At 40.9% G+C, this 26,373-nt stretch overlaps 1 long non-coding RNA gene across 1 annotated transcript in view; it reads left to right on the top strand.

Moving 5' to 3' along the window:
• LOC149312880 (uncharacterized) overlaps positions 1–24,381 on the top strand; it is a 109,733-nt gene extending 85,352 nt beyond the window's left edge. Inside the window, exon 3 of the long non-coding RNA XR_016281440.1 lies at positions 24,303–24,381. This is a non-coding gene — a long non-coding RNA (uncharacterized LOC149312880). The remainder of the gene's footprint in view (positions 1–24,302) is intronic.
• Positions 24,382–26,373: the final 1,992 nt, after the last annotated feature.

The raw sequence follows: 26,373 nt of genomic DNA on the forward strand, positions 1-26,373 counted from the left end.
TTATTTGGCCAAATTGGCTGACAAGTTTATTGACAAATTTTCTATTTTTTCCAATAATAGCTGATTCATATCTGGACTCTTTGGTCTGTCCATAGAAAGCTTCCTTTGATTTTGTGCCTGTCGGTTAGCCTTTTGGGATTGGTTTCTGGTGTTCATATTTGATTTACTTGCCTTCTTCTTCTGCAGTATCTATACAACCCCTCACCCAACACTTGTAGGGATACAAAGCAGAGATAATTATCCTCTTATAATATACCAGCCACAATCCTTCTTTCTTTCCCTCCCTCCTTTCCCCCCTTATCTTAGTATAATTAATACTTCACAGCAATTACAGCAGATACTACTCCCCTTCTTCCCCCTTTTTAGTTAGTAACTACACACTTTTCTCTTCTGTTACAGTATAATATTACTCAATTATTTCCTAGGAAGATCGCTCTTATAACTATCAATTGTCCCAACTTCACTGTCCAGAACTTTTTAGTCTGTGCAGCTTTACCTTTCCAAATTACAATTTCCTTCCCCTTCTCTTACCCTTCTGCCTTTCTGGCGTTCTTTGTCTAACTAAGTCTTTATTGTCCTTCCTTTATATCTCTGCACCACGTTTACTCTCCTTTTTCTCCGTCCTTTAGGCACTTTTCACGTTGTCAAACTGTTCCACGGCTTATCACCTCTCTCACCAACCTCCTTCGATTACCGCTCCTTCCCTTCTCTTGTCTCCTCTATCTTATTCCTTTTGACCTTCTTCTGTTGTCACTCTGCCCTGCTTCTTGCCTCCTCTCTCTTGTTCCTCTGGACCTCCTTCTGTTGTCGCTCTGCCCCACATCTCATCTCCTCTTCCTTATTCCTCAAAACCTCCTTCCGTTGTTGCTATGGATTTGCCACCTGTTCACATGATAACTTGTACATACTAAATGCATGTAGGAGATGGATTGGGATCACTGTGGTAACCTGAACTTTGGTGAAGACATGCTAAACATTCTTAACCTTGTCTGCACAATCAAAGGGTCTTTTTATTTTTGCTGCATGCCCTTGTGTCTCCAGATTCTATATCTATATAGTACAGGTGTGTCTGCACAATCACTTCAACAAGAAAAGATAATGGGCTGAGCCTGCTACCTAAGTCTTTCTCCTCAGTACATTCACTGCAAATGATTGGTCACATGTACTTGCATTCACTGTAAAAACACAGAGTGGAGATCATGCAGAATAACCAATAAAGACCAATATTCAGGTCTGGAGGAGGCTTCATTAGGACGGCCGAATAAACTGAATGAAATTTTAATGATTTTGTGTAAACTGCTTGATTAGCTTCATCTGGAGATCAGTATAAAATGTCATAATCATACAAATACAGCTCCCTAGAAATAATATTCTTGAAAGTACACCTTTGTCATACTCAAAGGTGATGATCCCTATGTTTTCTGTTTCTTGCTGACATGTGAAGTTATTCTGGGGGGGTTACTACACCAAAAGATGGTCATTAACCACCAATGATGGTTAGCTAACCATCTGAAAATGGACACAGAGTTATTACAGGACCAGTAATCTTCTGCTTCTGGGCTACACTGAAAAAAGGTTTGTGGTTTATTAACCAAATGCTGACTTTTACATAGATGTCTCCAATGCATTTTTCTGTCCAAACTGGAGGCTCTTCAACCAAGAGCATCAGCTCTTCCTTTTGTGAAAAAACATTTTAGCAAGGCTATGATATTTTCCTTTGTGTGTTAATGAAAAACCAGGCACATTTCATTACAGAGCTGGGAAGATGTCTATAGGAAAGCTTATAATGTTTTGTTAGCATTCCAGAAGGGAATTGTAACCTGAATACAGAATGGGGGAAACATTTCCTTCAGTTGGTTCATTTTCAGTTTTGGTAGATGCTTATCCCACTGCCAGCCAAAACCTGGACAAAAGTGAGAGAAGGCAAAACAGGGTGATGCAATTAGTTCCAGAGGAGCTGCTTCAACAGATCTCTTCTGGTGTGCAATCCTGTTAATTTATATGGCAGTGAGTCGAATACATGCCTGAAAGTGGCAGGCTGCCCCGCTTTTCTTTTGGTTCAGTTATAGGCTATCACTGGGAACAAGCAATGGATAAAACACAGAATTTTGGTAAACAGATTGGAAATGCTTGTTCTAGGACTATGGAATGTAGAAAGAAGATCATTTTGGCAAGTGGTCGCAAGTCAAGCCAAAGCATAAAATGATCTTTACTAGAGCATATGTACTGTCTTCATGCTTTGGGTATGTTTTCTCTATAATCAACGAAGGCAGAAAACAGCAGAACACACAGCACTACAGAACAGCACTACAGATCTTGTATTATATCCCATTCCCAGGTATGGGATGGTTGAATCCTCCACCAAAGGAGGATTCATCTATAAATACAAATACATTGTAAGGTAAGGCTGGCAGAGGGAAATGGCTGATTTGAGGCACTCCATGCTTCCCACCTGGATTTGCATCTGAAGGATAAAGCCATAAAGGTAAAATAAAATAAAATAAAAGGATTTTAAAATAAAAGGATTTTAAAATGGTTGAAAACATATTTTGTGTGTGCTGAGAAACCCTGATAAGAATCCTTGAGTGACTAAGAATTTTGCACTTCAGGATTTATTCTCTGCAGTATTTCTGTGGAGAAACAATCCTGAGAAGACCAAATAAGTCAGTAAAACTGCACATAGAAGACAAAACATGTTAGTAAAACTAAAAACTGCTAAAATTTCTTACAGCCAGTTCTTGAAAGTCCATCAGAACAGAATAGAAAAGTTTTGATGGAAGGATGGCAAGGAGGGAGTCATCTTAACCTCTTTAAGGAGGGAACTTCTCATATAAAATGCCCATCAATGTGGTGGGACTGAGAGAACGACCTCTCCTGAATATCTTACAGTCCTTGCAGGCTAATATAAGTAGATACAGTCCTTCAGATAAGATCCAACTTTTAACCCCAAATCCATCAGCCAGTCTACTCTCAATCCTACACACATTTCTGTCTCTTTTTTCAATCATTTTCTTGGTAGGTGAACCATCAGTTGAGCCAGTAGGTAGGAGAGAATATAAGAGCTTGACTGAATGGAGTGAAAGTGTGAGGGCTGGCTTGGTGTATGAGAATGAAGGTCTGTGGGTAGGTTCAGAAAACTATTTCGATTTGCTCAGAAGAACAGCAGTGTTAATTGGGAGAAAATATTCCTGTTTTTTCTAATCCAGTCCAGCTGAAACCTGATGAAGCTCACTCATCCAGGGTTCCTGGGACACCATAAGTTGGAAATGATTTGAAGGCACACAACAATAACAACAACAACAACAACAACAGCAACTACAATCACAGATTGAAAATGGATACATTTAATCAGCAACATGAGTAGAACCACCAAAGGAATGCATGTGTACCTCATAGAAAGTGATGTGTCTCTGAAACTACACTCAGCTTTTAAAATAATTATTCTTTGAATTTTAATATAATAATAATAAAAAGTTTATTTTTATCCCGCTTTTCTAACTTTGATCAAAGCGGCATACAGAATTTAGATAAAAAATACACCAAGATAAAAACAGTTTAAACAACATTTAAAAACAGTCACAATAACAACACAGGGCCAGCTGAGTGGGGAAATCCATAAACATTATAAGGTCGTCAACATAGGGGGTGAAACATAAAATGACATCTCATGGGGGGGAAGGCTTTAGAGAAGAAGGTTCTTCTTAAAAGTATCTAAAGATGTGGTGGAGCGGAGGTCGTCCGGGAGATTTTTCCATATTCTTGGGGCTGAGATAGAGAAGGCCCGTTATGAGGTCCTCGCATAATGTGCAGTTGGGACCTCCAGCAGATTCTTCCCTGCCGACCTGAGTGTGCGGGGCGGATTACATGGGAAGAGGTGGTCCTTCAAGTACCCTGGGCCCAAGCCATTTAGGGCTTTATAGGTCATAACCAACACCTTGTATTGTGCCCGGAAGCAAATAGGCAGCCAATGAAGATCTTTCAAAATACAGTGCGTCCTTGGTATACGCGGGGGATCCGTTCCAGACCCCCCCGCGTATACCAAAATCCGCGTATGCTCACGTCCCGTTGTCCCCTCTCCTCCCCAGAACTCTTTCCTTCCCTCCCTCCCTCCCTCCCTACTTACCTTTTCTCCCTGGTGCTGTGTCGCTGCTGCCGCCGCTGCCACCTCAACCGGAGCCAGGGGAAGGCTGGGTGGGGGTTTTGGAGGCCAAGAAGCCTCCAGCCTGCCACCCGGCCCTTCTGCGGCGGCGGCGGCAGTGGAGCACCAGCGCCAGAGGCCTCTTCAGCCCCCACTCCACCGCCGCCGCCCCCAGCACCTCTGTGCAAGGGCCGGGTGGTGGGCTGGAGGCCTCTTGGTCTCCAGCCTGCCACTCGGCCCCTGCATCGAGGTGCAGGCGCTGGCGGCGGAGAGGGGGCCAAAGAGGCCCCAGGCACTCGGCCTCCTCCTCCTCCTCCTCCTCTCCGCGGTGCCACCACTGCTGCCAGGAGAAAGGTCGGGTGCTGCTCCTGGAGGCCTCCAGGAGCAGCGCCTGGTCTTTCCCCCGTCAGCCGTGGTGACGGAGAGGAGGCCTCTGGCGCTGGTCCTCCAGTGCCAGAGGCCTTCCCTCCATGGCTACAACCAGGAGAAAGGCCGGGTGCTGCTCCTGGAGGCCTCCAGGAGCAGCACCCGGCCTTTCCCCCGTCAGCCGTGGCGACGGAGAGGAGGCCTCTGGCGCTGGTCCTCCAGCCAGGAGAAAGGCCGGGTGCTGCTCCTGGAGACCTCCAGGAGCAGCACCCGGCCTTTCCCCCGTCATCCGTGGTGACAGAGAGGAGGCCTCTGGCGCTGGTCCTCCAGCGCCAGAGGCCTTCCCTCCGTGGCTACAGCCAGGAGAAAGGCCAGGCGCTGTTCCTGGAGGCCTCCAGGAGCAGCACCCGGCTTTTCTCCTGGCAGCAGTGGCGGCGCCACAGAGAGGAGGAGGAGGAGGCCGAGCGCCTGGGGCCTCTTCGGCCCCATCTCCGCCACCGGCGCCTGCACCTCGATGCAGGGGCCGAGTGGCAGACTGGAGACCAAGAGGCCTCCAGCCCACCACCCGGCCCTTGCACAGAGGTGCTGGAGGCGGCGTCGGTGGAGTGGGGGCTGAAGAGGCCTCTGGCGCTGGTGCTCCGCTGCCGCCACCGCCTCAGAAGGGCCGGGTGGCAGGCTGGAGGCTTCTTGGCCTCCAAAACCCCCACCCGGCCTTCCCCCTGGCTCCGGCTGAGGTGGCGGCGGCGGCAGCAGCGACGCGGCACCAGGGAGAAAAGGTAAGTAAGGAGGGAGGGAAGGAGGGAGGGAAGGAAAGAGTTGGGGGGAGGAGAGGGGAGGGAGGGAAATTGTCCCCAATGGCGGCGTGCGTTCACGCGTGCCGCCATTGGGGACAAAATCCCCGGATTTGCCATGCGCGTATGCTTAAATCCGCACATGGCAAATTCGCGTATAAGGAGGACCGACTGTAGGTGTTATGTGGTCTGACCTGGAACCACCAGCGACCAGTCTTTCTGCCATATTTTGCACTAACTGTAGCTTCCAGGTTTGGTACAAAGTTTGCCCCATGTAGAGGGCATTGCAGAAATCCAATCGAGAAGTTACCAAAGCATGTACTACAGTTTCAAGGTCCCTCCAGTCCAGGTAGGGGAGCAGCTGGCGTATCAGCCGAAGCTGATAACAAGAGCTCATGACTTCCACATCCACCTGAGATGACAGCTGGAGCGATGAGTCCAGAAGCACTCCCAAGCTGCGAACCGAGTCCTTCAAGGGGAGCGTGACCCTGTTCAGGACAGGATGGCAAATCTCACCAACCCAGGGAACCTATCACCAGTACCTCCGTTTTCTCTGGATTCAGACTAAGTTTGTTTTCCCTCATCCAGCCCATTACCGACTCCAAGCAGGCATTTAGAGGAGAGATGTCATCCCTAGTCACTGCATCAGTCGGAGACACAGAGAAACAAATTTGGGTGTCATCAACGTACTGATAACCCCGCGCCCCGTATCTCCGGATGATCTCTCCCAGTAGTTTCATGTAAATGTTAAATAGCATGGGGGACAGAATAGCTCCTTGAGGGACACCAGATGTCAGTTCCCTCTTATCGGAGCAGACGTCCCCCAGCTGCACCATCTGGAATCTACCCGAGAGGTAGGAATGGAACTACTGGAACACAGTGCCCCCGATACCCAACTGCCCAGGTGTTCCAGAAGGATACCATGGTCAATGGTATCGAAAGCCGCTGAGATGTCCAAAAGCACTAACAGGGACACGCTTCCCCTGTCCATGCCCAGACGGAGATTATTGACTAAGGCGACCATGGCAGTCTCAACTCCATAGCCCGCCCGGAAGCCGGTTTGAAATGGGTCTTGAAAATCCGTTTCATCCAAGATTGATTGAAGCTGGAAAGCGACCGCTCTCTCGATCACCTTCCCCAAAAACGGCAGCAGCGATGCAGGCCAATAGTTATTATGAATCAGGGGGTCTAAAGGAGGGTTTTTTTAGCAGGGGTTTCACCACTGCTAATTTCAATTTAGAAGGAAACAGTCCCTCACTTAGAGATGTCTTAATTATGCGGTGCAACATAGTTAGCACCGCATCCCCCCCTGAGCTGCCAGCCATGAGGGACAGGGATCGAGAGAGCACGTCGTCTTCCTAACACTTCGAAGAATCTTGTCCACTTCCTCGGTACTAACAAACTCAAAGTGATCCAGTTTAACAGGGTCCATGGAAGCTCTGGATACCTCTCTTATAGATTCTGAAGAAATACTGGCGTCGAGATCAGCCCTTATCCGAGAGGTTTTATCCGTGAAGAAGTTGTTAAATTTGTCACAGCAAATTTGTTTGAAACTTCTCCACTCTTTCAGTTTTGTTAAAATACAAAGAATTAAGGACCTCTTGAAAGAGCTTCCATTGCAGAGTGATTATGAAATTGCAGAGTAATTATGGATATGACATTGTGGTTATTTATGATAATCCCCAAGTTTCACAATTTCTCCAATGAGCATAGACTATGAATGCCATAATGGATAGAGAAATAAGATTCACTTGAGTCTCACACTGCAATTGCATAAACCAGTATATTGTGAATGCATTGCATGGAGGCATGTATCTCACCATGTATCAGTTTGTCCTAGCACACTGGCTTATATAGATTGTGGATCTGGCTGCCTAAACAGATTTTTCAAATTGACTCTTCAAAGGAAGATGGAGGGGCGAGGATTCTGTTGTCTGCTTTGGTATTGATTAAGAATAAACTACTGATGCTGAGTTAACAAAATTGTAAGTGAAAGTGGACATTTTCCATTAAAAGGGTTCCATCCTGCATAATATGAAGGTTTAAGAGCTGCTACAGCATGGCGTATGTTTTATTCAGAAACCAGTGGGAGTTTACTCTGTTGCCAAGAGACTGTCACAAGCTGGAATGAAATGTCTCTTCCAAAGCTATTCTTAAATACCTAGAAGAATTAAAGTGCAAGCACCATATTTCTTTCCAAAGCTTTCCCCCTCTGACAAGTACAAGGAAACCTTCAAAATGCAGGTACACTTCTCTTTGCATTCATGTTGTGCCAAATGTTGGCTTTATCTTTTCACTGGGTTTTTATGTTTCCTTAAAAAATATTTCTTGTCATTTTTTTCATGATATTTTTAAATATTGCCACGAAGCCTCTGAAATATGCCATGTGCTTCTATATTCACCATCTTATGAAATAACATGTATAAAGTCCATGCAGTCCAGTAAAGTTTGTTGAGAACATAGGAAACCACTTTTACCAAGTCCACCTGGTCCAATGCTGTATATAGCTATCCACATTCTCAGTTAATGATTTCCATTGTATTATTATTATTATTATTATTATTATTATTATTATTATTATTATTAGCTTTATTTATAAAGCACCGTAAATCTACACGATGCTGTACAAAACCAAGTAAAATCAAGAATATAAAAGCCTGCCTATGGCATACAATCTAAAAGTTAAAGCAACAAATTAAAAACATCATATAAAACAAGTTAAAACAGCAATATCCACTATTGAGTCAAGCATCTGAACAACCAGGACACAATCACAGACTCCCTGGAGATGCTAGTGTCCAATTAACATCTAAAAGAATTAAAAAGGATTTTTTTCAACTACATAGGATTACAGAAATGAATAGCAGTAGCAATTATGGAGTTTATCAGACAAGGGAAATTGGAAGTATAATTCAATGGCAATCTGAACGCAATCATGGGGTTTAACGTTATTGCATGATAACCCACTACATGCAAATTCGGCAATGGCATGCTATTTTCGGGCAATGGGAAGCCAATTCAAACGCAATTTGAATTCATGTAAATTCGCAGAACTAGCAAATTCACGTGAATGTGTTTCGGCCCCACTTTCTTTTCATTTGAAATTAAGAGAAATTCCTCACATGTGATAAAGACCTATGTTATAATCATTGGTTCCCACAATTTTACCTTAAAGTCCATTACAGAATATTTTAGGACATCGACTAAGATCCAGCATTGTCATATGTAACTACAATAACAGAGTTCCATTGCCATAGGCCTGTTACAGACTGCCAAAATAAAGCTGCTTCGGGTCTCTTTGGAGGTATGCTATTTAAATGATGCATGGGTCCTAAGAGTCCGGAAGGCGCGTCAAAGCCACACTCCATTCCTAAGCACTGGAGTGCAGCTTTGGTGCAGCTTCCGGATTCCTAGGATGCATGCATCATTTAAATAGCATACCTCCAAAGAGACCCAAAGCAGTTTAATTTTGGCAGTCTGTAACAAGCCATAGTTACATCTGATAACGTAACCTGCCTTTTCAGCCTGACAGCACTTCAACAAAGGGCTTCCAGGATGCTGCAGAATGCAGTGCTGGAAAAGGATGATCATAGTGATCTTCTGATCACAGGTGCATGAAGAAGCAACAGTTGGAGAGACCCCTCAGGGTCCAGCTGCAACTGTTTGCCTCAAGGTATTCCATAACTGAGAGAGCATTGCAGACATCATTTCCCAGCACTATGATCTGCAGTGTCTGAGGAAGCTTCTGGCTGGGGGTGCTGCCAAGCTGAAAATGGAGGTTTTGTCAGTCAGATTTGCTCATTAATGTCAATAAATATGAGTCCCCAGCAGTTAGGAGATTGTATGTCCAGCTTACAATCCTGTAACTGCTGAACAGACTTTTTAAAGAACAAAACTCCACTGTTAGCTGAAACTAAATTCCATTCACCTCATTACGTCTTACCTATGAGTAGACTAGACAACTGAGTACACTACTGTGATTTCAAATGTTTTCAATTGGAAATGGTTAACATGCACTCGTGAAAAGTACTGTGTATATGCTTAAAAGTGCTTTCTCTTTGGATCACTTACTTAAACAACAACAGCAGTTTAATTCCTTTCAGTGGAAAGCATTTGTGTGTATTTTGTTCTTTCAGAAGCAGGTGTTTTGTGATTATTATTTTTTTTACAAAGCAAAAGGAAAGAAAAGATGTCCACCTCAGTTAAAGAGAAAGCCATATAACTTATTTATAATAAAAAGCTATTTGGATCTGCAGAGACTTGCTTTACTAATGTGGTATTTGAGGAACAAACTGTGTCAGACTTTGTAAATATAAGGCTTTGGGGCTTACAAGTCCTTGCGCTTCTTGAGGATTTGAAGCATGCACCAGATTTGAAGCATGATACAACCAGATGATATTAAGCAACATACACTAGCAGGAAAAAACAACCCTTTTCTGTGTAGAGCTTATACATTGCCTGCCACTAGTTGACAGACATGTTGAACTGTGTTGAGATCTAGGCCTCAAATTTTATAGAGTTGAGAAGACCAATCTTTAGGTGAAGAGGGGACTCTATAGTGGAGGAGTTTACTTTCTAAGCATTGCTTGTGCCTGGCAGATGGAAAGTAGAGCAGGGATGAATGTCCATTTCTCACTTTTCTTCATTTGATATTCTTGCCCTCCTGCTAAAAGGAGGAAAAATAGACTAGCTCCAGGGCTGATACAGTTTTTTACTCTTTCTAGAAAGGGCTTCAGATGTGATGGACAAAAGACTTCCCTTGATCTGCCTGACATCTCCAAACATGCCTGTTTTTACCTTTGAAGAAACAATTCAGTTTGGTAAGACCTTTGTACACACAAACCTTTGGAGTAGTGGGACTTTGCAGGCCCTTCACCTTGGCTGGTCCTCAGCGGAAAAGATAGAATCCTAGGGAAAGAGCATTGCCTTGAAAGATATATGTTCATACTTTCCAATTGTACCAATGTAGCAGGATTCTCTGTCATCCCACTTTTTCAGCTGTTTTCAAGATTTTGCAGTTTTTCTCTCTTCTTCCCACTTTCCTGTTTTACCTTTGGTTTACATCAATTGCTGCAATCTGAATTCAAAGTGAAAATGTAGTTTTCACTCAATTCACTCTGGGGAGAGTACGAGAGAAAGCAGAATTCTTCTCTTTCCAGCAGACTGAGGGAAAACCAAACTGCTGCATTCGGTCCGAGCTTGGGTGTTCTTCCTTATTAACACCTTTGCCATCTTGGCCACATTCTGATGTTGCTTGACCAGTTGTGTCCCAATTTTCATTTGTGAAATGTTGGAGTGTATGGCACATACTTTCCTCATATTATAGACTTTGGCCTGGATCCCATTGGTTAGGCCCAGTCAAACTAGATCCCTTGAATCAACTGTTGAGAGGTGTGTCAACATGTAGACAAATACCACTGATTCAATCAGCATGGTCTGGAACAAACAATAGGATTCAAGCCTTGGTGTTTTTTTTTTAATGGCATCCTCCGCCTAACTGTGGTTCATGCTTAATATATCATGCTTAATGAGATCACCAGGGTACCTTCACCCTTGTAACATTAATAGCCTCCTGTGAAATCACATGAGGTCATACTTAGGTCTCAGGTTTTCATCCTAAAACCACAGTGCCTGAGATAGCTCTGACTTGGGCTGCATCTGCACTGCAGAAATAAGGCAGCTCGACATCACTTCAACTACCATGGCTCAATGCTATGGAATTCTGGGATTTGTAATTTTGTGAGATATATAGCTTTTCCTGTCAGAGAGCTTTGGTGCCACGACAAACTACATACTCCAGGATTCTGTAGTATAGAGCCATGGCAGTTAAAGTGTTGTCAGGCTAGATTATTTCTGCAGTGTAGCTCCGGCATTGGCAACCCTGTTAGCTGAGATGTAAACTGCTGTGGAGCATTACTTCCACAAAATGTGAAATACCATCAGAGGATGCCTATGGGTTGCAGCTAAGGTTGCCAGCTTCCTAATATAAGCCTGGATTTAAGCATGTCTTCAGTCTAAGTATATGGTAAAGTATACAAAATTTTTCTTTAGGGTTAAGAACATGCGTCAGTTTGCTAATGCCAGCAGGAAAATGATAAATCCATATAAAATAACCCTGCCTTAAAAGGCATATTATTCCCCATGACATTCTTGCAAACAAGCTTGTAAAATGTGGGCTAGACAAGGCAACTGTTACATGGATTCGTAATTGGTTGACTGAACGAACCCAAAGGGTGATCAACAATGGCTCCTTTTCATCCTGGAGAGAAGTGACCAGTGGGGTCCCACAGGGCTCTGTCCTGGGGCCAATACTGTTCAACATCTTTATCACTGACTTGGATGACAGAATTGGGAGCATACTTATCAAATTTGCAGATGACACCAAATTAGGAGGATTAGCTAATACTCCAGAGGACAGGATCAAGATTCAAAATGACCTGAACAGACTAGAAAGCTGGGCCACAGCTAACAAAATGAACTTCAACAGGGAGAAATGTAAGGCACTGCACTTAGGGTGGAAAAATGAAATGCACAGATATAGGATGGGGGACACCTGGCTGAATGAAACTACGTGTGAAAGGGATCTAGGAGTCCAAGTAGACCACAAGTTGAACATGAGTCAACAGTGCGATGCAGCAGCTAACAAGGCCAATGCGATTCTAGGCTGCATCAATAGAAGTATAGTGTCTAGATCAAGGGAAGTAATAGTGCCACTATATTCTGCTTAGGTCAGGCCCCACTTGGAATATTGCGTCCAGTTCTGGGCGCCACAATTCAAAAAGGACATTGAGAAACTGGAGCGTGTCCAAAGGAGGGCGACTAAAATGGTGAAGGGTCTGGAAACCATGCCCTATGAGGAACGACTGAGGGAGCTGGGGATGTTTAGCCTGGAGAAAAGAAGGTTTAGAGGTGATATGATAGCCCTGTTTAAATATTTGAAGGGATGTCATATTGAGGAGGGAGCAAGCTTGTTTTCTGCTGCTCCAGAGACTAGGACCCGGATCAATGGATGCAAGCTCCAGGAAAAGAGATTCCACCTCAACATTAGGAGGAACTTCCTGACAGTAAGGGCTGTTCGACAGTGGAACAGAGTCCCTTGGAGTGTAGTGGAGTCTTCCTCCTTGGAGGTCTTCAAACGGAGGCTGGATGGCCATCTGTCGGGGATGCTTTGATTTGGATTTCCTGCATGGCAGGGGGTTGGACTGGATGGCCCTTGTGGTCCCTTCCAACTCTATTATTCTAAGATTCTATGATTCTATGATTCTATGAAAAATATTTTCAGAGGTGAGTCTGCCAAGCCAGATAGTGTCTGTGCCAAGTGCTAATAAAAGGAAGGCAATAACCATTGTGCAAATGATATATGTTCATGTGGTCCCTTGAGAGCCAATAACTTATTTTTAAGAAAGAGGGACTCAGAAGATTTTCTCAGTAACAACTGGTGCAAAGAAAAAAAATGTTGATCCTATTCCCAGGATTGAGTGTGTCAGTGCAGGAGCTGGTATACTGTTGCTTCTTTCAAAGCTGCCACATCAGCATGGTTGACTTCCTAATCTGGGGTGGGTAGCCTTTTGGCCTTGGAGATAGGTCCCTATAAGACAGGGGTAGGCAACCTTTTTGAGCCGGGGGCCGGGTTGCTGTCCCTCAGACAACTGGGGGGCCGAAGCCAAAAAATAAATAATTAAACTTTTTTTTAAATTAAATAAATAAATAAACCGGGATAAATGTAGGACAAAATTTTCAAATGGAGGGCACTTTTTAAATAAAAAATGGAGGACATGTGAAAAAATTTGCTGATTTTTAAAAAAATGTTAAGATAAATGCATGTTTCTAAGGCTTCTATAGACAGTTGCCCCACCATGCCCCTCGCGTGAGACGCCAAAGGCCCCGGCGGCAATCGGCGGCAGGACCGGGCTGGGGCCGGTCCCAAGGCCTCGCCGGGCCGCATCCGGCCCGCGGGCCGCAGGTTGCCTACCCCTGCTATAAGACATTTCCATTTAGATCACAAGTTCTTCTATGCCTTATTGCGTTAACTCTAGTCACACTAAGGCTGAATATCCATGGGCTAAATAATGTGCCCTTACCTTGAACATTTTTATTTCATTTTAATTCTTATTGTACACTAATGTTTTTTTTTTAAACTTTTCTTCTTGGTTTAATATCTTTTTAGTATTTAATTATGTTTTTATGACAGGGGGGAGGGATGGGGATCTTGGAATTTTAAATTAATTTCTCTTTTAACTGTACCTTGTTTTACTGCTGTAATCCGCTTGGATTTCTCGAGATTAAGCGGAATACAAATAAATTATTATTATTATTATTATTATTATTATTATTATTATTGATCCCAGTTCCACTGCAACATGCAATGTTTCTCTCCTTTTTAATGCCTGAGGGCTTTAAGATGATTTAAAAAAATCCTTCAGTTTACTTAGCTGTTTTTGAAAGGAACATTTTAATTTTTTTTAACTTTGACCCTCAAATTGGGATTGTGTTGGAATCGAGTGTGGGAGGTGGGAATATTGTGAGGCCAAGTTGATCAGTGGTCACCTAGGTCATCAGATCATTCTGACCACAGAAGGGAAGCTCCCTTGTTTCTACTGTCATCTGAAAAATGTGGTGTCTACTGTCATCACTTTACAGCACCCCCCCCCCCCCCCCCCAATCTGTGTTCAGAGTTCCCTGGTACTGAATATCAAATTTATTGGTTGGTAATTGCTTGGATCCTCCCATAATTCCATTTGAAGATATGGACAACATTGGCCTCCTGCACATCACTTGTCTTTGAAGAATCAAAAGTTACAGACATTTTTTTTAACCTAAGTGCTCTCAACTTGTCTTGCATGTTCCAAATCATAGGTGGGATACAGACTGCCGCTTTGCGATGGTCTCCCGCCGGCGCCATTTGCTCCGCGCGGGAGCTGCAGCAGCCAAACCGCGCGGCTCCCGCGCGGAGCAAAAAAGAAGCTCAATTTCAGAGCTTCTTTTTGCGGCGCCTTTATGACGTCGCGAGGCGCCGCTGGCGCATTCGCGACATCATAGGCGCCGCGACATGTCTGGACGCTATGCGTCCAGTACGTAAACATGGCGGCCCCCATGTGGAAGGGGCGCCGCCATGTTGTACGTATTCTATACGTACTAGGGTTAGGGGGGTGCGGAAGCACCGCCCCTTCCTAACCCTAGTACGTATAGAATACGTACTATATGGCGGTTTGTATCCCGCCATAGATCTGTAGAGATGTGCCCACTCTTTAGATATATTGCTAATCCCCCCATTGCTTGGCCTGTTCAGTTGCTACATGAGTCATGAGTGTCATCCTACCAGGTTGCAGTAGTGCCTATTAAACCATATTTGCTTTTCTTTATTAAGAGTTCAAGTTCATCTTCTTTCCGACTAGTACTCTATGGGCTAGAGACATCTGAAACTGTGGGCCATTCTATCCAGCTGCTTACTTATTGTTCTTTCCCCTGACTAGCTTCTTTGGGGCATGACCAGTTTTTAGATGGCACTCCTTCTTCATGTAAGAACAGACCATACCCAAGAAGCCAAATATTTTCCCATGACAGAATATGAACAGATTGTTGTTCACTTATAATGTTTACTCTCTCCCTGGGCCATGATAAAGGGACATCTTCCTGTCCCTTGAGATGTTTCATATTCATACCTAGAGCCTCATAATCATTTGCAACACATTTAAATATCTGTCTACCAGTCTCATTTGTTCCTATGAGGATCTGGATGAAGGGGTAATGAACAGTGTGCTTTATAAATCTTGGCAGCATGTTTGGCATGTCTTGGATCCTTGCACTAGGAAGACAGTGTGCCTCCCAAGTCATTCAATCAGATGTACACAGAACTAGCTGTGTCCTCCTGAGTGAGGGAATCATTTACTATCACTACCTGGCTCTTCTACCTTTGTAAAGACATTGGAACTCTGCTATCCACTTAAATGTCTTTCCTCCCCGCCCTTTCTCCATTGTGTAAATTAAAAACTGCTGCTGTGCTTTATGCTTGTGAGTTGCAGTTGATCTCACAAAAGTAAGCAAGGCTTTAAAAGAATGATGGCCAAAATTTGGGTCACTTTATAAGAGAGGGTAGTAGGTCATCAGTTATTCTAAATTTGACATTATGATCTTTAGTATGGATTGCAGAGAGATAAATGATTTTTCTTGATAGCCAGCAAGAATAGCAAGTGTGATCATTTAGAAATTTGGGATTGATGAAATGTTGATTTCATTTAGTTCCTTTTATACCATTTAGCTATCAGGATTGCAGGCTAGGCTTAAAGACATTTTTATACTAAAAAGAGTTGGTGGATCCTATTTTAAATATTTTCTTTGTAAATGTTTTAACACAGTTATTATATGAGGCAACACTTTTTGGAGAAGAAATAAAATTATATTGGAAAATTTTGAACTGAACTCAGTTGTCTGTCTATTGCAGGTAGAATAGAATCATTTTATTTGTAATAACAGTGAATGTCAATATTAGGATGAAATAGATGATAAGATATAATTGGTAGGTTATATAATCTATCTGTTGAGAAATCTTAGGGGTCCATTCCCACTGCACAGTAATAGAGATATTGTTCCATTTTAATTGCCATAGTTCAATCCTAGAGAAACATGGATTTGTAATTTAATGAGGCACTATAGCTCTCTTGCTGAGAATACTAAATAGTACCTTAATGTGCAAATCCAAGTTCTGGCTAAGAATTCTAAATGCCCCCCCCCCCCCCAATGAACAGCCAATTACATGATTCCATAGGATGGAACCAAGGCAGTTAAAGTGGAATGATCACACTATAATTCTGTAGTGTATATGGGCCCCTGGTCTCAAGTCATCATTATGTCATGATGGACATGGTCTTTGTTTTAATTATGTACTTCTCTATGTAGAATGCTGTGACACATAAGATATACAAGAATACATTTTCAAGCACCACCTTAAAAGATTTGTGCTATAACTGAAAGATTTATCTAATATCTGGCAGTTTCTATTTAACTTATCAACACTGGCACAGGCAAAAGAAAAAAAAAAAAAAAAGAAAAATTTTGGCCACCTCTTCAGATTAAGAGACTGTGTAGACAGCTCCAGATCAGGGCCATGACAACTACACGCCACGGCCCTGATGTGGTCCTTCCAGGGCATGAAAAGGAGCTGCAAAAAGGTGTGATAGCCATGGCACCATGGCTTTATGGTGCTCCTTCAGCACCGCATCATGCGGACACAGTGCCAGAGTAGTGCCATGATACCATGCACCATGCAGTGTGGTGCACGGTGTCACGCTCTCCTGGGGGCAGAGCCAAGCCATGCATCATATGGTCTCCCCCCCAACTTGGCCTTTAAGACCGGTCTGCATAAGGCTTTTGTGAGGTAAGCAGCAACCCACTCCTTGCCAAAAAAATAAAAAAACAAAAAAAAGTAATGTTTTTCTGTCTTCTCCATAACTTCCTGTTTTCATAGTAATATTTTAGGAGGAGAATATTTTGGGGAAATTGGGGAAATCTAAGTTGGGAATTTTGGCCATTCGTTGTTGCTATTATTCTTTCCTTTCAAGTGGAAAGCTTGGCTTTTTCATGTTTCAAGCTATTACAGACCTCCATGTTTGCAGCTTTGACTTTTGCGGATTTGATTATCCATAGATTTGATTAATATATTCTCTCTAGGAATTTCTAGGTCCTCCAGTGCAACTCTGTGGTCAACCTTCAGCAGAGGTTGCACTGGAGGGCCTAGGGATTCCTAAAGAGAACATTTCTCTAGGCATTCGTAGGTCTTCCAGAGCAATTATATGGTCATCTTCTGCAGATTTTTACTACAGATGTGCACTGGAGGACCTAGAAGTTCCTAGAGAGGTGTTCTCACAAGTAAAAAAATAAATAACATAGTGTTTTTTTTATTTGTGTTTTTTCCACTTTGACATGGGTCTTGTGCCCCTAATGCCAGTGATTGTGGAGGGCCTGCTGTATATAATAATCATTTCCAGCTCCCCACACTTCTTCCTGTCACCATAATTTTGAAATCCTTTGGCACTCATCTCACAAGGAGTCTTACATGGTGCATTTTCTGTTTGGCACTGAAGATATCTTTCTTTTTCTAATTAAAACAGATGCTAATTCAAAATATAGAAACATGTTTTTCTTTAAATCAAGATAAAAGTAAGTTGATTTTAGTTTCCTGCTGAATCACAGCTCCCTCCCCATTGTTTTTACCTCTATTCAGATCTTATAGAAATTATTTCCATCAACTGACACATTTGCATAATGTTTATGGCCAGCACAGTTGTGGAAGAGCCTTAAAACAGAACTACTGCATGTGTACTTTAATTAAGAATGTAATATACTTCCATCTCAAGTGAGTCACTATTTCAGCCTGCAGTTTGCAGCAACTTTTCTAAAATAAATTATCTTCCCCTCTTCTAAATGTTTCCAGATTTAGTTACACTCTGCTTTTTGCCCATTTTGTTTTCTTCTGAATTCCCTATTGTGGATTGCTAAAATGAGTTTTGTAGCAAATAATGTGTCTGTGTAACTCCTTAAGAGTCAGTGAACTGAAAATTCTCTGCTAGAGAGCTTCTGGTTTTGCCGTGGAGGTAACTGGTGGTGCGAGACGGAGGCTCCGCACCGCTATTCACTTCAATAGCAGCAAGCCTATCAGTAGGAGGATATCTCAAGCCGGGCAAGGCTTGAGATACGAGGCCCGAAGGAGACCCTAACCCTCTTCACTGGAGACGGACCTTGAAGGAAAGTTGAAAGTAGGAGGAAGAGGTGTCGAAGGGCATTCGTTGCTGCTCTTGTTGCCGAAAGGCACTGGCCGACGCGGCAAGATTTTCTGTGTTTGTGGAGAAGAAGTTTAAAGCGTAAATATTTTTTCTTTGGGGTTTAAATTCTTCTGAGCAATATCTCCAAACTAAGGGGAGGAAGACATAAAAAGATAATCTCGAGACTCTAAAAACCTTGATTTACTACTGTGTGGGAGCTGACTCCAGGACGTTTATAATTTGGATTTAGGAATGCTGTCACACTGGGAAACTCCTTTTTGGAACTTTAATTACCCAACAAGGGGAGTTTAAAAGCTAAAGTAAAAGCCTAATGAGGAGCAACCTTTTCTCGTTGGGATAAAGACAGATACTAATACTTTTTTTTTTGGAATAGCCTTTAGGAGGTGTGATGGAAGAGTGAAAGAAGACAGAGAGAGAGAAAAAAGCTGCCAGTAAAAGAAAATATTTTGTGACACATTGGATTAAGAAAGTAACGGAAGCCTTTTGTTGTGGTGCTCCTTACTGATATTTTTGGCATCTACTGTTGCATATTATTTGAACTTTGCTAAAAGAGCCAGGAGAAGGAAACTGATATACACCTGTGTGAGATATAATCACGAGTGAATTATAACAAAGAGAGAGCTGGAAGAGCAGCAGAGGAAAGCTGTAAAGAAAAAAGAAGAGTAAACCGTTGCAGCTGTATGGTCTTTAATAACATCTTAGTGAGGCAATTGCTCTTTTTAGGAGGAACGGCCGAACAGCAATTTGTGGAATAACTCCTTAGAGAACTTTGAAAGACAGATTGAACTCAATTTGCAAAGTGGAATCATAAGTACTCAATTAAGTGTAAAGCATTGAATGGTGACTCTGGAAAGTACAAAGCATTTTATAGTAGTCGTCAAGCCCAGAGCCTAAGAGCCCTTCTGGTGCTTAGGTTACTTTAAAAATAGTGGTTGATAATTAACTGCTCAATTATCTGTTGGTATACTGGTGATTTATTCTCATTGTTGTTGGATTTAATTGTTGAATGGGGAAAAGGAAAGTGTAAGGGAAAGTGAGAGGCATTTGTGCAAAACCATCTGAAAAAAGATAAATTTGAATGCAAACAAGAAGCATGACGGCCAGGAGAGGCTCAATGGGACAACCTGACATAAACAACATAATATTGCAGGAGTTAAGGGAATTTAAGAAAAATTTTAAAAAGGAGATCCGTGATGAGGCTAAAGAAAGTAGGAATGAGATAAGGGAGGAGATACAAAAATCAAGGGAGGAAGTACAGAAGGTCTTAGAGGGTCTAGGAAAGAAATTAGATAATGTGTCAAAAGAGATTTCGGGAATTAAACTGGAGATGGAAGAGGTAATAGAAAGAACTGAGAACTTAGAAAAAAAGACAGAGGATTTAGAGAGAGCACAATTGAGAGAGCAGCAAAATAGCCTCCTACAAGAGGTCCGTTATAGAGAGAGAGCCATAAAAATCAGAGTTTTAAAAGGGGAACAGGGTGAACAGTAATACGACAAAGTTATTCCAATACTGGCTAACTATATTGAAATCGATGATGATTTGATGGAGGCGCAGGTGGATAAGATCTTTAGAGTAAGCTCGAAAGTGGCACAGGAAAGGAAGCTAGATAGAGACATAACGGTGTGCTTTACTAGCTCGCGACTGAGGGAATTGATATTGCAACAAAACTATGAAAAGAAACTGATCGTGGATGATAAAATAGTGGAGATCTACAAGGACTTACCTTTACAAATTATCAGAAAACGTCAGGAGTACAAATTTTTGACCATCTTATTGCAGAAAAGTGAGATTCTATATCGATGGGATAAAATAGAAGGGGTGATATTTAATTATCGCCAGAAGAGATATAAAATTAATTCAATTGAACAAGCTAAACTGTTCTATGAAAGATTAAGCAAGGATACTAGAGAACAAGAGGAAAGAATAAGAGAGAAGCACAGAAGGGAAGAGGGTGAGAGAAGGGAAGGAGAAAGTGTTAGTAAAAGAAAGGACGAAAAACAATTAAAGAAACCGCAAGGAGAAAAGAGCAATTTAGAAACAGAACCTTCAGTATCAGAACATTGTGAAGGGATAAAAGTAGGAGAAGACGCCATAGGAGAAGGACTATAAACTAAACAGCCAGGGTGAGTTAGGGCTATCTTGAAATAAGAAAATAGTGTTACCTCTGAGTATAAATATTTGGGTAAAGGGACAAAATGGGTCCCAGAATAATTTCCTGGAATGTAAAGGGCATAAGCCAGGAGAAAAAGAGGAGACACGTGATGCACTGTCTGGGAAAGAGGAATTTTGATGTTATTTGCTTGCAGGAAATTAAAATGAAACAGGGGGATTTAAGATATCTGAGGAATTCCAAACTGGGTACTTTATTTTGCACGGCAGTTAACAAAAGGAAAAGAGGCGTGGCTATGTTTGTTAGTAATAAGTATGAAGCGAAGTTAATAAAAAAAGATACTGATGGTAGATGGTTATGTGTGGAGGTAATAATAAATGATGTTAAATATTTGATCTACAATGTGTATGGACCTTTAGAAAGGAAAGATGACTTCTTTGGGAAACTGAGTGATGTAATGAGAGATATTGATGGGGATAATCTGATTTTGACAGGAGATCTCAATGGTGTAATTAACCCAAAAATAGATAGACTTTCAAAGAAAAGGTTGGTAAGAAAGGCACAGGGGAAATTACCTAGGAGTTTTTTTAATTTAATGGATGAATTTAATCTGATAGACGTTTGGCCATATCGTTATGGGGAAAAAGCGGGATATACCTTTTTCTCGGATGCACACAAATCTCACTCTAGGCTAGATATGTTCATGGTATCAAAAACGGTCATTACAAAAATCAAAGGTATGGAAATATGGCCAAGGGACCTTTCCGATCATAACCTGATAGAGATTGAACTAAATACGGGTCAGAGAGTGAAGAGAGGATGGAGATTAAATGAACGGGTTTTGGAGGATGAAGGTTTCATTAATAAAGTTAAGAAGGAACTAAAATTTTTCTTTAAGGAAAACAGCGGAAAGGAAAATAAAATGAAGGTGGTTTGGGACACAAGTAAAGCTTATATAAGAAGACTATTTATTCAGAAAATGGCAGAAATAACAAAGAAAGAAAGACATCTAGAAGAGGTAATTAAAACTGAACTTAGAAGGAAGGAACAAGAACTACAACAGAATAGGGGTAATAAGAAATTGGAAAAAGAAATTAAAATTTTGAAGGAACAATTAGATAAAAAAATTTGCAGAAGAAATAGCTATAAAACTAAAAAAGCTGAAACAGACTCAATTTGAAAATGCAAATAAAATAAGTAAATGGCTGGCTAATAAGTTAAAACATGATAACGAGAAAAAACTGATTACGAAAATGAGGCAAAATAATAAAACAGTAACAGAACAAAAGAAAATAAAAGAAGGCTTCGTAGCGTATTATAAATAACTTTTTGAGGTAAAAGGGACAACATGGACTGAAGATAGGTTAGATTCAGTAATACGACAGTGTAACGAAATTAATCTTAAAATGGAACAGAAGGAAAAATTAAATGCTGAAATCTCGTTAGAAGAGATAAATGAAGCTATTGGAAAACTTAAAAATATGAAAGCCCCTGGAGAAGACGGTTTGACAGCAAAGTACTACAAAATTTTTGCGGCAGAATTGCAAGATGCTTTATATAAGGTGTTCAATTTAGTTCATGTAGAGGGAAAGCCAGAATCATGGGGGAAGACAATTCTAACTTTGATCCCAAAAGAAGGGAAAGATGAGCAATTAATGAATAATTACAGACCAATCGCGCTCATGAACAATGATTACAAAATATATGCTCATATTTTGGCAAATAGGCTTAAGAAGATACTAATAGAGATAATTAAAAAGGACCAAAATGGTTTCCTGCCGGGAAGGCAAATTAAAAATAATGTAAGAATTATAGTTAATGCTCTGGATTTTTATAATACGCATAACGAAAGGAAGGCTGCCTTTCTGTTTGTGGATGCTAAAAAGGCCTTTGATTGTGTTAGTTGGACATTTATGCGTAAAATACTAGAGATAATGGATATGGGAAGAAATTTTATTAAAAGTGTGGAAGAAATTTATAAGAACCAAACAGCGTGAATAGTGATAAATGGGGAATTAACACAGGATTTTGATATTAAAAGAGGGACAAGGCAGGGATGTCCGCTGTCTCCTCTGATATTTATACTACTACTAGAATTTCTGTTGAATAATATTAGGAAAAATCGGAAAATTAGAGGTCTTAAAGCTAAAGGGCTGGAATACAAGGTGCAGGCCTATGCGGACGACCTGGTGGTAGTGTTGGAAGACCCTATTCAAAACATTGAAGCATTATGGTCAGAATTAAACCTATTTGGAAATTTATCTGGATTTAAAATAAATAAGGGGAAGTCGGTTATAATTACTAAAAATTTGAATAAGGAGGAAAAGGAAATACTAAGGGGAAAGACAGGATGTGAAATAGTAAACAAAGTAAGATATTTAGGGATAATCATTTCTGAGAATAATACGAATCTGTATGACAATAATTATAAACCAATGTGGAGTGGGATTAAAAAGCAGATGGAAAATTGGGCAAAATTAAAGATATCCCTACTTGGTAGAATTAATGTAGTTAAAATGTCAATATTGCCCAAAATTATATTTCTTTTTTCAAACTTGCCAATAAATATCAGTAATAAGGTAATAGACCATTGGAATAAAGACATGAGAAAATTCATATGGAAAGGAGGTAAGGCAAGAATCAGGTGGAATAATCTTAAGGAGAAAAAGGAAAGGGGGGGATGCGCTTTGCCAGATTTCAAACTTTATAGATGGGCATGTAGTATGATATGGCTGGAAGATTGGATAACTTTAAAAGATAAATATGTATTAAATTTAGAAGGCGAAAATTTACGATTTGGCTGGCACGGATATGTATGGTATAGGAAAATGGCTATTCATAAAGATTTTGTAAACAATCCTTTCAGGAAAGCATTGATGGAAATCTGGAATGTGGTTAAGGGAAAATTTTATTTTAAAATGCCTGGATGGGTATCTACCCATGAAGCATTCGCAAACAGGTGGGATACAGGCGAAGATTGGCTGAGGTATGAAAATTTAATTAAATCTACTGAAACCCGAAATATAATCATAAAAACCAGAGAAGAGATATTGATGGAAGGAAGATATGTAAATTGGTTTACATATTATCAAATTAAGAAAAGATTAGTGGAAGATATGGAAACTCCAGGAATTGAATTAAAGCTGACGAATTTAGATAAAATAATTTTTGATGAGGGAGGAAAAAAAATCTCTAAATATTATAATTTGTTTAGGGAAAGGGAATATGAAAAAGAACCTGTGAAACAATTTATGATAGATTGGGCTAAGGATCTGGGGAGAGAAATACCATTGGACGCCTGGGAATTGGCGTGGAAAAGAACTAAAGCTTTTACTAGCTGTCAGGACTTAAAAGAGAACTTCCTAAAAGTTAGTAATAGGTGGTACTATACCCCAGCTAGAATAAAGAAGATGTTTAAAAAAGATAGTGATCTTTGCTGGAGATGCCATAAAGAAAAGGGTACAACAATCCACATGTGGTGGAAGTGCGAAAAGATTAAAGAGTTTTGGAACGAAATTCACTCTATAATGCAAAAAATCTTAGGTATAACATATAAGAAAAGACCAGAGGTTTATCTTCTAAATATGACTTACTATTTGGATTCGGAGGATGAAAGGAGGGTATGGAAGTTTTTTTTGTATATGACAACATTGGCTAGATTGATACTGGCCAAACACTGGAAAAGTGAAGAAAAATTGCAAATTGAGGACTGGTTAACAAAGCTAAGTGACATAAGACAAATGGATTTACTTACATGTAAACTGAGTGATGAGAAGAAGAAAAATATTGACAAGGAATGGGAACGGGTAGCTGTATTCCTACAAACAAGATGGGGTCTGGATGAAAACCTGGCAAGATGGATTGTATAATAATGTAATTAACTTGAGGATATGGGAGTTAATTTGTGGATTACACGGGAGGAAAATAATCCAGGTATATGATATTAAATGATCGTAGTTCTAAACGGGATTATCTGGATAAATATCTTCGGGGATTTTAAAGAGTTATGCACAATGTTAAGTAAGTTGACTTGGGGCATTACTTGAGTTTGTTATGTTATGTTTTGACTTGATTGAAAATTCCCCATTTGTGAAAAGGAATTGTGTATTGTTTATAGGCAAGAAGCAGTAAGAAAGCAGGAGATCAACACAAAGAAGTTTTATTTTTTATGAAGACAGGAAGAATTGACGCCAAAAACATCGGGTGGAAATGTTATAAGTTTTCATTTACATTGTATTATATAAAATCGTGTAAATCAGCGTAATTGTGGATGGATGTGATGGTAAAATTTAATAAAGAAATATCTCTAAAAAAAAAAGAGTCAGTGAACGGATGTTTATAGCTGGTAAAGGTGTCTGGCATAGTGTACAGCCCTACAGATGTTGTTTGAATGCAGCTCCCAGTACCCTAGCCACTATAGCCAATGGGGAGAAAAGCTGTGAGTTTCAATCCAAATACATCTGGAGGGCCATACTTTGCCCAACCCATTGTCACCATTTATTGTTGATTCTTGCATGGCTTCAACAAGCAGAGATTTGTATATATGGATTGCTGCCACCTAGAGCTTTTGCTTTTTTTTAAAAAAGGTAAGGGATGATACATGCACAAACAATGTAATTTTCATACAAATAATTTGAACTCATGAATAAGGGCAAACACCTTGGGCAGGACTGAAGGTAAAATGATAGTGTATACCTTTAACTTTGCATATTTTGGACATAATTGGCATATACTTTGTTTGAACTCAGCAAATGATGAAACTGTTCTGAAATGGGGGCAAGTAATATCTTGTCAATGGGTCTTTTCTTTTTTTTTAACCACTTGGGAAACTATCCTCATTTGAAATCATCACCAAGGTTGAGGCTGTGTTAATGTGCTTGCTGGTCTAGCTTCAGTGGTTAGCAGAAAAGGGAGACTGGTCTCCACCTGCTTCTTGATAGTCAAAGTGTATTGTTTAAAATATATGTACTATTTTTTTAAAGAATAAATTTTGACAATCAATAAGCACACGGAGACCAGTCTCCTCTTCCTGCTGATTTGTAATATGCGCTGTTCAGTATCTATTCCTGCTTTCAGTCTTAGTACTACCTCTGGACCTTTCACATTACACTTTTAGATGCTATGATACCACTTTAACTGTCATGGAGGCGTCCTATGAATTCTTAGATCTGCAGTTTGTTGTTGTCTTCCAACATCCAGCAACCCTAAGGGGAACCTATCATGGGATTTTCTTGGCAACATTTGTTCAGTGGTGGTGGTGGTGGTATGTCCCTTTGTCTCATTCTGCAGTTTAGGGAGGGGTAGTTAGCATTCCCAGTCAGAGTACTAGTGCCGCCAAAAAACCCAGAATTCCATAGGGTGCAACCGTGGCAGTTAAAGTGAAATTATAGTTCTGAGTAGTGTAAAAGCACCCTTGGTTAGATTTCAGGCTTGTCTCAATGCTTGTTAGAATAAATTTGTTCTATCCCATAACTCTCCAGGACTCCATGATATATTTACAAGAATTTGCCATGAATGAAAATGTTCATAGATTTAATTATTAGCTTCTCAAGTACAACTGAGAACCAACGTATGTAGTGGTTTGAGAGCTGGACTTAGACTTCAGAAAACCAGGGTCCAATTCCCTGCTCAGCCATGGAAACCCACTTGGTGACCTTTGGGAAGTCACACTCTCTCAGCCTCAGAGGTTGGGGAAGGCAAACCTCATCTGAACAAATCCTGCCAAGAAAACCTTAGGACAAGGTCATCATATGTCAGAGTAGAATTGAAGGGCCATAACAATATTTACAAATCTTCAGTACTAGTGAAGACCCCTTTCTCAAAATTTCAAATATAGATAATATTGAATTAGATTGCCAATGATCTGGCCTGGTATATAACAATTTTCCATTCTCCCCACAGGATATGATCCTGCATAGAAGCTGCATCCACTTGCTACCACTTGAGCAAAAAGAATGACCCTTTTAAACACACAAGCAGCAGTAGATTTTCCCCCGTCTGCCTTGCCTTGTTGCATGATTTGCTAGCCCCATGATTTCCATAACCACTAAATGGAATATAGGCTTTAGTTTTACTTCCTGATTTCAATAGGTAAGGATCATGCATCACAATGTGTGTTGCTTCTGGACTCTTTATACTTTATGGCTAATTCATAGAGGCAGTGATGCAGACATTCCACTGTCCCACCA

This window comes from Sceloporus occidentalis, unplaced genomic scaffold, assembly GCF_023333645.1.
Source record: "Sceloporus occidentalis isolate IW3139 unplaced genomic scaffold, rSceOcc1.0.p SCAF_5, whole genome shotgun sequence".
Taxonomy (NCBI): Eukaryota; Metazoa; Chordata; class Lepidosauria; order Squamata; family Phrynosomatidae; genus Sceloporus; species Sceloporus occidentalis.